The 11,868-nt window shown below is 43.1% G+C and overlaps 1 protein-coding gene across 4 annotated transcripts in view; it reads left to right on the top strand.

Annotated features, from left to right (window-relative positions):
• The first annotated feature begins 1,475 nt into the window (after positions 1-1,475).
• The window catches only part of LHFPL2 (LHFPL tetraspan subfamily member 2), a 455,941-nt gene continuing 445,548 nt past the window's right edge, over positions 1,476-11,868 (top strand). For all 4 annotated transcript variants that reach the window (XM_033929476.1, XM_033929484.1, XM_033929504.1 and 1 more), the window contains exon 1: positions 1,476-1,733. The gene's annotated coding sequence lies outside the window, so the exon portion shown is untranslated. The remainder of the gene's footprint in view (positions 1,734-11,868) is intronic.

Raw genomic sequence — 11,868 nt, 5'->3', positions numbered from 1 at the left:
GCCTTTGCTCTGATGGGTCTGCAAAGGTATAACCTCTCTCTGTTACCAAGCTCTGTCCCTATTGGTTTCTCCTCTTCCCTCCCTCTAGCCTTCTGGGTACTCCCTGAGATTCTTTTGTCTCCACTCCAGTCACACTTATGGCTCCACCTTGAGCACATGGCTGTATCCCCAGCAAAGCACCAATATTTCACCTTAAGCTATCCAACCACATGCAAGAATAACTCAGCATTTCAACTCTGAAACTTGGAGCACCTTTTTGACTAACTTCTTCCTTGTCTCTGCCCATCAAATCTACATCTTCTCCAGCAGCAACATCTGGAAGATTCACCAATTATGAGTACATCTACTTTATCTATTAAATAAAATATATTTCAGAAAATTAGAAGGCCTTGCCTGTGTATGCGTTGGGTATGCTAAGGTTTAACTTTCTGTTAAATATTCCACATGTCTGCTGAGAGAGTTTTCAACTGAAGCAGTGCAGGCTTTATGGCAATAGAACAAGTAACATGCTTTAGAATTAAAAGACTATAATTTTTTACATCCTCTTTGTCTAGCCTTGCCAGTATGCTGAGGATGCTTATTCCCTCTAGTACTCTCAACTCCTCTGGTATGTAATTCTTTGGTGGAAGAGCTGAGAACAAGAGGGGAGAAGTGCTGAACCAAATAAAGACAGGAGAAATAAACAAAGGTAAAATATTATAGAGTGCTTCCAAAATGCAACTAAACAATCTACAGCTCAGCATGGAAAAAGCAGACTAGGGATGGAACTGAACATCATAAAAGAAACTAAAGCTCCCCTCCCCTGCTCTGTGAAGCACCCAGAGGCACAGCCCTGTGATGACCTTTAAGGCTTCAGAGGGAACAGTCTGAATCTCTGGGAATACCAACATTCAACAGGCTTACAAAAATATCAGGTGAACCTGAAGTACATTTAAAACAGTACAAAATATCCATTGAAGTTCCTTCTACTCAAACTCAAAAGTAAGAAGGTTCCACAAGAAGAGAAATAAGGGAAAACATAATATATGTGATAAGGAAGTGGTTATCCTGCTAACCAACATTATATATTTAATGAAAACTGCTCAAGAGTGAAAGCAGACAATTTTAAAAATTCTCTGCCCGGTAAAATTGGTTTTAGTCTTTCATACCAAGGAGAAGAGCTATTGAAAATAATTTAAGAAATGAAAGATAGATTCTAAAAAGTTTTTTTTTAAATGGTTCTTAAACGGAGTTTGAAAGCTGGGCGATAGAAGTAAAAGGCTCCTTTTGAGGAAGATAAGGCAGCCGAGTTGGCTTCGAATTTCACCTAGTGACCCCCCATGAGCGGGACCCCCCTCGCAGACCTCCTTTCCCGCCGCAGCCACGGTGACCGTCAGCAAACTGCGGAGCTGGAAGAGGGGGGGGGGGGGGGGCGGAGAGGGGAGGGGAGGCTTCAAGCAGCGACGTGAGCGCACCGTTGAGCAGTGACGTGCAGCTCCCGCCAGGATAAGCTGCTATTCCGACTCGGCTCTCTCATTCCTCTTCCTTGAACGCTTACGGAGGCAGTAGCGGGGCCGAGGGGGGCCAGTATTGCAAGGCAAAAAAAAAAAAAAACCCCAACAACAAAACCCCGGTGGACAAGCGAAAAGACACTGTTGCTATCCAAAGGGCGTACTGGTGATCGCCCTGGTGTCGGCTGGGGAATTACTTTTGGAGCGAGCGGCGGCGGCGCTGATCTCGCGCACGCTGGCAGGGTAAGTTTTTAGGGAATAACAGCGAGAGGGTCCATTCATTAAGGTTTATGTCTGCGGGCTCGTGAGAGGATCGTTTCCAAAGCGCTTTGTGGTAGAAGTAAGAAAAAAAGAAGAAAAAAAAAAAAGTTGCCTCAGCTTGCACATTTATGAGGGTCTTTTGGTGTGAGAGCGGGGAAATCGCGCTTGTTTCCGCTGGATGCTGCGCTGCTCTTAGGAGGTGGCAGCAGCAAAGAGCTACACGTACACTATTGTATTTTGGGCCGACGGGGCACGAGGACAGTTATCTTTGATTTTGAGCGGCATGAGAACTGCACGGATATTAAGGAGGAATGAGGAGTTTCCGGACGGGGGATCTGTTTCGTAGTGACACAAACCCACAAGGGGAGAGCTGGCTTAGTTTTGGAGCGCATTTTGAAGTACAGTAATTTTTTTTTTGTCACCGTTTCGTTACCCCATAGGCGCCAACATTTCCAAAGTGGTCGAGGGTGCCAAATACAATGCAAACGATCCCTCGCTGGACACAAGGAGCTCGCCCGATATTGGGGGGGTGCTCGGCACCCACGGAGCTGGCTCTTCGTCCAGAATAGATTCGCTGGATTTTTGCCCCAAATGCCTTTCCTCCTGCTTTCAACTACTGTACTACCAGTCATTAATTTTGTGGTTGGTCTCTCCTCTGGCTGCTGTTACTGTATGAAACAAATTAATGTGGAAAACTTAGGGTTGTTATGATTGAAAGTCTGATAAATTTGGGAAATCTAAACATGAGAGAATTAAGAGAACCTAGTTGGATTAATTTTCTATTTTTTGGGACAATAACCAAACTGCCAGTGAGGATGCAAACTCCATGAGGTAGCATTTACCCATGGGGGTTTGTGCTAGGACAGGGGTATCAAAGTCCCTCTTCGAGGGCCGCAATCCAGTTGGGTTTTCAGGATTTCCCCAATGAATATGCATGAGATCTATGTGTATGCACTGCTTTCAATGCATATTCATTGGGAAAATCCTGAAAACCCAACTGGATTGCGGCCCTCAAGGAGGGACTTTGAGATCCCTGTGCTAGGAGGAGGTAATTTGGGGTTTTGATTATTGCTTGTTTATTGAAAGCTTCTATACAGCTGCTAATGACTGAGGATGCCAATTCAGAGCAGTTTATATGAGCTTTGTAATGGTGTTACAATACATGAGCCTCTGTAAAGGTGTTACAATTCAGAGTTTGGGTTTCCTGGGATGGTTTCAATGCATACACCCATGGGCGGTTGTGTCAAATTCCTCTGCAGGCATCAGGTAGAATTTTGAAAATCCAAAGCAGCATTTGATGTTTTCTTCCCCAGTCTAACAGTACATGCAGCAATACCTCCAAATTACACAGGTAAAGTGATGGAGCTCTATATTTATTTATTTATTCAATTTTCTATATCGTTCTGTCAAGGGAGCTCAGAACGGTTTACATGAGAAGGGTAGAGAATGTCCAATTAGTCTATTTTTAACCTGTAAGCCGTTCTGAGCTCTTTGGGGACAACGGGATAGAAAACAAATTAAATAAATAAATGAATAAATTGTGCACATCAAACATGGTTGCCCCTCCCCCTAAAAAAAAGTGCAACGGTGCAAGCTGGCACATATTTATACAGGAAGCTTGCTCAGGGGTGGAGCATGGGGGTGGAGTCATTAGTTGGTGTTGTATGCATGCACCTTTACTCCTGCTCTCGAGCATGAATAATGCCTGTGCCTTCAAACCACATACAGGTATGTGCTACATAACGTCCACATTGCATTTCTTTTCACTCTTTAAACTTTTATTTATTTGAAAATATCTTTGTTGATTTCAACCTTTGCACACAATAAAGAGGATACATTATCCATATTAACAACAAACATCCAAAACATTTGTTGCAATCTAACGCATGCATGTTAGTCTATGGACGCGTTAGCGTTTAGCGCGCACTGATTCGATTAACGTGCATTAATCGGTTAGTGCATCTTAGTAAAAGAGGGGGTTAGGGATACCTAAGTTAATTGAAGAAATGTAAGAAATGGCAAGGTTAAAACACCAGCGCCTAAATAAAAGGTGCTGGAATTGCGCCTACTTAGGTGCTTTAGGCAGCCTAACTCCAAAGTAGGCGTGGCCAACATCAGAAGTGGTGTTAGGGGGCCTAAAGATAGATGCTGGAAATGTAGGCTTTTAAGGCAGCTGCCAATAGGCGCCAGTTACAGAATCCAGCCCTCAGCCTACATATTATATGCACTTTAAAGCAGTGGTTCCCAACCCTTTCCTGGAGGACCAGCAGGCCAATTGGGTTTTCAGGATAGCCCTAATGAATATGCATGGAGCAGGTTTGCATGACCGTCACTTCCATTATATGCAAATCTCTCTCATGCATATTTATTAGGGCTATCCTGAAAACCCGATTGGCCTGGTGGTCCTCCTGGACAGGGTTGGGAACCACTGCGTTAAAGTACTTTAATCAAAAAGAGGAGGATCATACATGTTATACACACTTTAAACATTTTCATATCATACACACTTTAAGCACTTAATCAAGAGGAGGAGGATCATCCATATCACTGTCTTCCATTTCCCCCTGGGAGGAGTATCAAAACATTGGTGTCCTCAGTTTCCTCCTGGGATTCCGGTGAAGGAGTGTTGGGAGAAGTAGGCCCCTCTTGGAGTTCCACTGGAATAATCTGCATAGAGGAGCTGTCCCCCAACAATGAAGATGTCTTCTCCTGTAATACTCCAAGGACGTATTTGAGGATCTTCTTGGGGTGGTGTTGGCTTCTTCAGGAAAATGTCCAGTGTTGTCTGCTTGGTCTGTCTTTTCTTTTCTTCGTAAATCTGCCTATAAATAGCAATCACTGCATGAGCGTTCTTTCAATCAGTGAAAACCGTTCAGTGTTTGGGTCCATTTCGTCAGCATCTTTCACTGATAGTTTCCCTTGCCTCTTACTCAACTATTCTTTGTTCCTCCAGCTGCAACAAGTCTTCATTTTGTAAGCTCCTCAGGAACCACCTCCAGGAGTTATACAGTATGTCCTCCTCATAAATGCAAGGTTCAGGTTATTGTTTGCCATGTCAACAACAGCTCTATTAATTCTGGAAATTTCTTCATCCCTTTCAAATCCTTTGAAGTCATGCACAAACCTCTTCAATACCTTCTTCCTTACACTATTCATGTACTCCTTGGTGACATCATCCCAGGCCCAAGCAAGATTCTTTAAGGCATGGTAAATGTTGTACTCCAACCAGAACGCCATCTGTGTCTTTGCTAAAGGTAGTAGGCCTTAAAGGCTGCAGTTACCCCTTGGTCCATGGCTGTATCAAAGAAATGGTGTTTGGAGGTAGGAATACTTCTTTGATGTTGGGGTGGATGTCACCAATAATAAGGGGATGTCCTGGAGCATTATCCACAACAAGATCTTGAAAGGAATGCCTTCTTCCAAGAACTACTTCTCCATCTCGGCATCCTGGAACAAAATTTGAGTCATCTAGGCTTTCTTATTGGACCTGTAATAAACAGTCAGTGTATGCTTATTAATGGGGTTCTCACAGTGCCAGATGCCAAAAGTTTGCAACTTGTTTCCAGCAACATTGCTTCCCAACAACACTGTGATCCAGTCCTTGAAAGCCTGGCATTGACTTAGTCTCCTTATGGATAAAGGTCCTTTCAGGCATTCTCTTCCAGAACAAGGAGGTTTCGTCCATATGTACAATAGCAAATGACCTTCCTCTCTTATTAGTTTATCCAGTGTTTCAACAAATTCTTCTGTTGCCTTGTCATTGCACTTGCAGACTCACCACTCACTTTCACATTATGCAAGGAATAATGATTCTTGAAACGTTTGAACCACACGGAGCTGGCACTGAACTCTATTTCGTAGTCTGTTCTTGCTTTTTCTTTCAGCATCTCAAACAAGCTTTGTGGTTTTTGCCATGATCGTTATCGTGCCGAGAGGGATTCACTTCGGGGTTTAGTTCTCTATCCATGTTGTCAGTAATTTTTTCATGTAAGATATAGGCCCCTCTCACTTCTTAGTTTGTCTAGTAGCTTTCAGTGGAGCTGTTCCCTTCATAGCTTTCAGGATTTTATCCTTATTTTTCAAAATCGCCTTGATCGTTGAATGAGACTTCCCAAGCTCATGCGCAATAGTGTTCAGTGCTTTACCACTTTCTCGTAGTCTAATAACTCTTTGTTTCACATCCAAATCAATGCTTTTCCTTTGCTTCTTGCTGCTACTAGCAGTAGATTGGGTGCCTTTGGAAGCTATGATTAAGTTCACAGCACAAAAGATGCTAGATCTGTGAGATATAATGAGATGATGCCAGGGGCGTTAACGTGAATGGACATTGTCTGGAATGATGTTATGCAACGCATACCTGTACTTATGTAGGATTTGTGCTACTACTTTACAAAGCCACATGGGCACCTTCCTTTCACAGCCAGTTCACTTATTAGGTGGATTAGGCGATTGCCTAGAGTGGCACAGTTTGGAGGGAGGAGTGTGACATGGTCCTGGCAATCATCATGTCTGTGTCCAGCATCTCCGCATCCTCCCCCAAGGTGTTCAGTGACTTTTCTTACCTTCTTTGCCATCTCCTTGGTGGCACCAGCATGTCAGCTTGCCAGCACAAAACTCATTGTGCCTGGCACAGGATCTTGAGCATCTGCATATACTTAAGGGCCATTGGGTTCTGCTCTCTCTGAACTTTTCAGTTTCAGAAGGGGTAAGATTGAGCATGCACAAGAGCTTAAGAGCATGACAAGTACTGCGTCATCAAGCTGACATGCCATTGCCATCACAGAGGGGATAAGGAAGAGAAGGGAAGTAGCTGAACACCTTGGGAGGATGAGGAGATGCTAGACATCATGGGGGTGGGGGATAGGGAAGCAGAGAGATGCTGTTCACTGGTGGGTTGGGGTGGGGGTGGGATAGGGAAGGAGTAAAATATTGGATACAACAGTGGGGGCTTATAGGAAAGGAAAGAGATGCTGGACACCATGGTCTGGGAAGGAATAGGGAAGGAGAGAGATGCTGAACACCATTCCCTTAATTCTATAACTTTGCACACCCCATTTATGTTTAGCACACTTTTGCACATACAGATTACAGAATAAGGCCAGCCAATTATTGGGCTGAATTGGTTTTCATTGGTGCTAATTGGTACCAATTGGCAGTTGCATGCGCTAGTTCCTGTTCTAGAAGCTGTGCATGCAAATTCCACTGCACATAATTTCTAAGGGGGCGTGGATGTGGGAGGGACATGGGTGGACCAGGAGCATGCCTAGGAGTTTAGTGTGCATGCTATAGAATACTAGGAATTGCACGCTTAACTGCCAACAATTAAGTGTGGGCACTTACATTAGACTTTGACATGGCATAAGTGCTCACACCTAAAGTGAGTGTTGAAGTTGCGGACTTGCACTAGTTTTCTATAGCAACAGTTCTGTGTGGAACTGCCATTATAGAATTTGCACTTAGCATGCATCATCCCATCACCTAAATTTTGTTGCTCTTTTTTGAATTTATCACTAAGTAGAGGAAGGAGTAGGGAAGGAGAGAGATGCTGGACCCCATAGGGAGGGCAGAAGATAAGGAGATAGAGAAGGGGACAGACTGGATACCAAAAGGAACGAGGTAGGAAAAGGGAGATCCTATATGTGAGGGTGGTAGCGGCTTAAACCGGTATGGGGGTCAGAAAGGTGAACATCTCAAGGTTCCTCTAGGGCAGTGTTCTTCAATGCAAGGCCTGGGGGCCAATGGCAGCCCATGAAGACCTCTGGGGTGGCCCTCAGTAATATTATGCCTTTTTTCTACTACTCCCTGCCTCTCTGTTTAAGTTTGTGACATAAAGGGGGAAGTGGATGATCAGAAGATCCACATGCTTGAAGGACGTCATTTCTCAGTAGGCGAAGAGACCACATTTGAAATTGCCCACTACTTTGACAATACACCCAATAAAAAATTTTGAAGGCTGGCTAGTGCGGTGGATGTCATTGACACACACTGGTCAGCAGTCATTTAGTCTCACATGGGAAGATATTTGCTGGTTCTCCTTCAGTTCTTTTGAATCCAAAGTGGCCCCTACTTAAAAATGTGTGAAGACCACTGCTCTAGGGTGTCGGATATCCTTGGGTTGGTTCTGCTTCTTGCCCTATTAACCTAGACACTGTGTTATAAAATTACCTTCTGGGGATAATTTTAAAAAGTGAACGCAAACATTTACATGCTGTATACATGCATAAATAATGAATTAGAATAATACTATAAATTATGTGAGTTTCTGGCATTTGGGCCTAAATTAACCTTTTATGCTAGTATTCTATAAAGGAAAGTAGGCATCTAGGGGGAAATTCTAAGTTAATTAGAAAACACTGTTTAAAATGACAAAAACTGTTAAAGTGCCTACTGGTGCCTAAAAAATGCACCAAAATCACACCTCCATAGGCGCTTTAGGCTGCCTAATGCCACTGTGCGTGGGGCTAACAACAGATGTGGCATTAGGGGGCCTACATAGGCGTGATTCACGATAAAAATAGGTGCCGGAAATATAGGCCTAGAAAACGCTGACCTACATTTCCAGTGCCTATCTTTCCCAGAGGCACGTTTCTGTATTTGGTGCAATTGCGTGATTGACACGTGATTGCCGATATCGGCGCCGTATAGAAAATTCGGGCCCTACTTTTTTAATACGTTGAAGAATGTTCAATGCATGTTAACCACTTAAATGGCAACTTTATAGCTAGGTAACCAATCAGTCCAAATTAAGGTGTAATCGGGACGCCTAATTGGAGGGGCCCAGTTGTCGAATTGCCTAGTTAATACACATTAAAACCTGCATTAAACACCTGAAACAGTTTAATTATTAGGCACCATAGAATTTAATGTTGACATGTAAACTCTATGAGTATTTTCTTTTTTTTTTGAGTTCTCTGGCATTTACTTTTCAATATAAAAAATCCCTCTCCTTATCACCCACCTACCCACTGTCCAGTAGTTCATCCCTTGCCCCTCCCCCGGATTTTTTTTTTATACACTTACTTCTTCTTCATTGCCTTCTGACACCTGATCCCTCTCCTTGTGTTCTTTTCATTTGTGCTTTCTATTTTAAATAATGTAGTTCTACCAATTCCCTCTTGTTCCAGTTTGTCTGTTTTGCCAAGTCTTTGTATGACAACCTAAAACTTAGGGGCTCATAATCGAAAGAGAAAACGCCCAAAAACCGGCCTAAGTCGGCACTTGGATGAACATTTTTCAAAAACGTCCAAGCGCCGATAATAAAACCGGGTTTTAGACATATTTAAAAATGATCTAGGCCTTCATAGTGCCGCTCAACGTCCAAAGCTAAATGGGGCGTTTTGGGAGGTGTGTCGAGGGCGGGAGTTGGGTGGGACGTGCATGTATAACTGACAGTTTAACAACAGAGTCTAGACGGAACTTGGACGTTGTGACTTAGACCATGTAAAACATGGTCTAAGTCACAAAACCCCACCTAAACTCACCAGATAAGCACTGCAAACACATAACACAGACCCCCACACACTACCGCAGTGATCACCAATCCCCCCACCCTCATAAAAATTTTATTCACAACTTTAAATTTCAGCCTCCAGACCATCATTACCTGGCCGCCTGGCATAGGAAAACCTAGTCCTCCAGCCCAGAGGCAGCTTAAGTCATCTTGAGGGTGGGTTAGGGACCCATAGAGAGGAGGACCCATGCCCATGAGCCCCTGTAATCACTGCATTGATAATGAAACATGTGCACTGCCCTATACACCCCCAAAACCCTTTTTGACTGCCATATAAGTGGCTCCTGCAGCCATTCGGGCTATTGGGGTGGTAGATAAGTGAGTCTAGGCGATTCTGGAGGTGTTTGGGGGGCTCACCATTAACTATAAGGGAGCTGTAGTGAGGAGAAGCCATGGCATCCTTTTTGTGAAGTTCACAGCGGTGCCCTGTAAGGTACCCCACTATTTAGGTGGCATGTCTGGGTGTGCAGTCCATCACTTTGCAGACCCCTCCCACGTCCAACAGGGCTTGTTCTAGGCATTTTGGACTTGTACGGAATGTTGGACGGAAATGTGGTATAAAGATAGATGATTTAGTGGCTTGGACGATCAGATCGGCAGGACGTATAATTAGACGATTTTCGAAAGTAAAAAAAAGTTGGACGTATCTTTTGAAAATGTGTCTTAGGCTCTTTTTAACTTTGGACAACTTGCGAGATGGATGTAAACGGACTTAGATGTCCCTTTCGATTATGCCCCTCTTAGTATTTTGTATTTATAAATATATGCACTTTTTAACCTTTGGATGTACACCGCCTTGAAATTTGATTTGGCGGTATAAGAAAATTTTAATAAAACTTGAAACTTCTGTTACTCCCAGGTTGGGCACTTCTTCCAGCTTCAGCTTCTGCTGTGTGCCTTGGACCTGTCCTGCTCTTGGAGCTGTCAGCTCTTCTTGGCCCCCCTGATCCTCCTTTGTCCATCTTCTTTTTTTCACCACCCGGCATTTGTGTATGTATTTCAAGGTTCCAAGCAGCTCATGGTGAGTTTGAGCACTTTGGTGCCCATACTATACTCGTCTTCTGTCATATGGAAACAATGTAGGACTATGGGCACTGCATAGAACCACAAAATACAGTTACAAACAGCTGCTGGTGGGAGGCAAAGCTGGACAGCAGTGACTGGAGAGGTCCAGCAGAGCTGAGACGGAAGAGAACGGGTGCAAGGCAAACAACCAGGCTGGCAGCATTTATCAGGTGGCTATTGAATGAGCCACAATCTTCAGCTTTTTTCCATTCGGGGAATGGGTTTTTCATCTCCTTTTTTGGAGGAGGGGCTAAAGTGAAAGAGTCCTGAGTTTAGTCTATAAAAATGCTTACCTTCTTTTCTGCCACCCCAAGATACAACAGCTTCCTTCAAACAAGTTAGCCAGTCTGAAGTACATATGTGTTTATGTACCATAAAGCAAGCAGCTTGTTTTAATTGTCATCAACCAATCCAAATTAAGATTCTGCTGGCACTTTGTTGGTACATAATTGTGGAAATTTGAATCTAGGTTGCACAGCTGTTTCCTGGTTTCCTTTTGAAAAAAAAAAAAAGCTTAATTACATTAGCAGAGAACTGCTGAGAGCTCAGACTGTTTACACTTACATTATAGAAGGCAATAGTGACCTAACTATACATCCAGACCACAACTGTTGCCCTTTCTCTCAAGGTTTTACAAACAATCCACACAACATGAAGGAAAAGAGAAGTTATCAGGGCCACATACTGACATTTCTCTCTTAATATTAAACTTCGGAAGGGGAGTGGTATCAAGTGTGTGGCAATACAAAATTCTCAAGATTCTGACCTTAAATAGCATATTGTTCACTGTTTTTATTAATAAAAGATGAACGCTTCCATTTTTTTTGTAGTTCACATATATGTGACCCGCTAAGCAAAAAAGTACCAAAAGTGGGGATACAATTAGCAGAGATAAAATCTACAAATATTTTGAGGGGTAGAAAGGAACTAAGTAATTTTTTTCACAACTTTGATGTTTTTCATACCTGATGTTGAAATTTGGCAGGATTATGCAGTTGATATCCCTCTATCTTGTGATATAAATAAGTCACATACCTCATTTTTGGTACCTTTTTGCTCAGCAGGTCTCATATTCATTTTGTTGCGACAAATTACATATTTTTCCTATTCAGCTTTCACTTAACTCTAATAGAACCTCAGAGTGTCGTTACTGCTTTGTCATGTCTCAAGCATACAATGTGATTCAGATAAAATAATAATAATAAATATGAATATTCCTTATCATCCTGGTAAACCAGGCTAGATGGATAGTTATGTCCACCTGTTGGCAGGTGGAGGTAGCGACTTGAAGATTCCAGTGACATCATTGATATAATACCTGATACAGCCAGGAATTTTCCCGATATTTCTCTGCCTCCAGGAGATGGTGCAGATTGACTGATGTAGCAATATTTCTTCTGAAGCAATATTTCTTCTGAACAAGCCTTTCTCCCCAGGGTGCAGTCCATGGCCTGCAGCCCTTGAAGCTGAACCTTGGCCTAGGTATTACTCCCTGAATCTGGTCCCCAGAGTTTCCTTGGATCAAGTGTAGAGGTGTATCCA

The sequence above is a fragment of the Geotrypetes seraphini genome, chromosome 1 (genome assembly GCF_902459505.1).
Source record: "Geotrypetes seraphini chromosome 1, aGeoSer1.1, whole genome shotgun sequence".
In the NCBI taxonomy this organism is placed as follows: Eukaryota; Metazoa; Chordata; class Amphibia; order Gymnophiona; family Dermophiidae; genus Geotrypetes; species Geotrypetes seraphini.
This window is presented reverse-complemented; position numbering and strand designations above follow the sequence as displayed.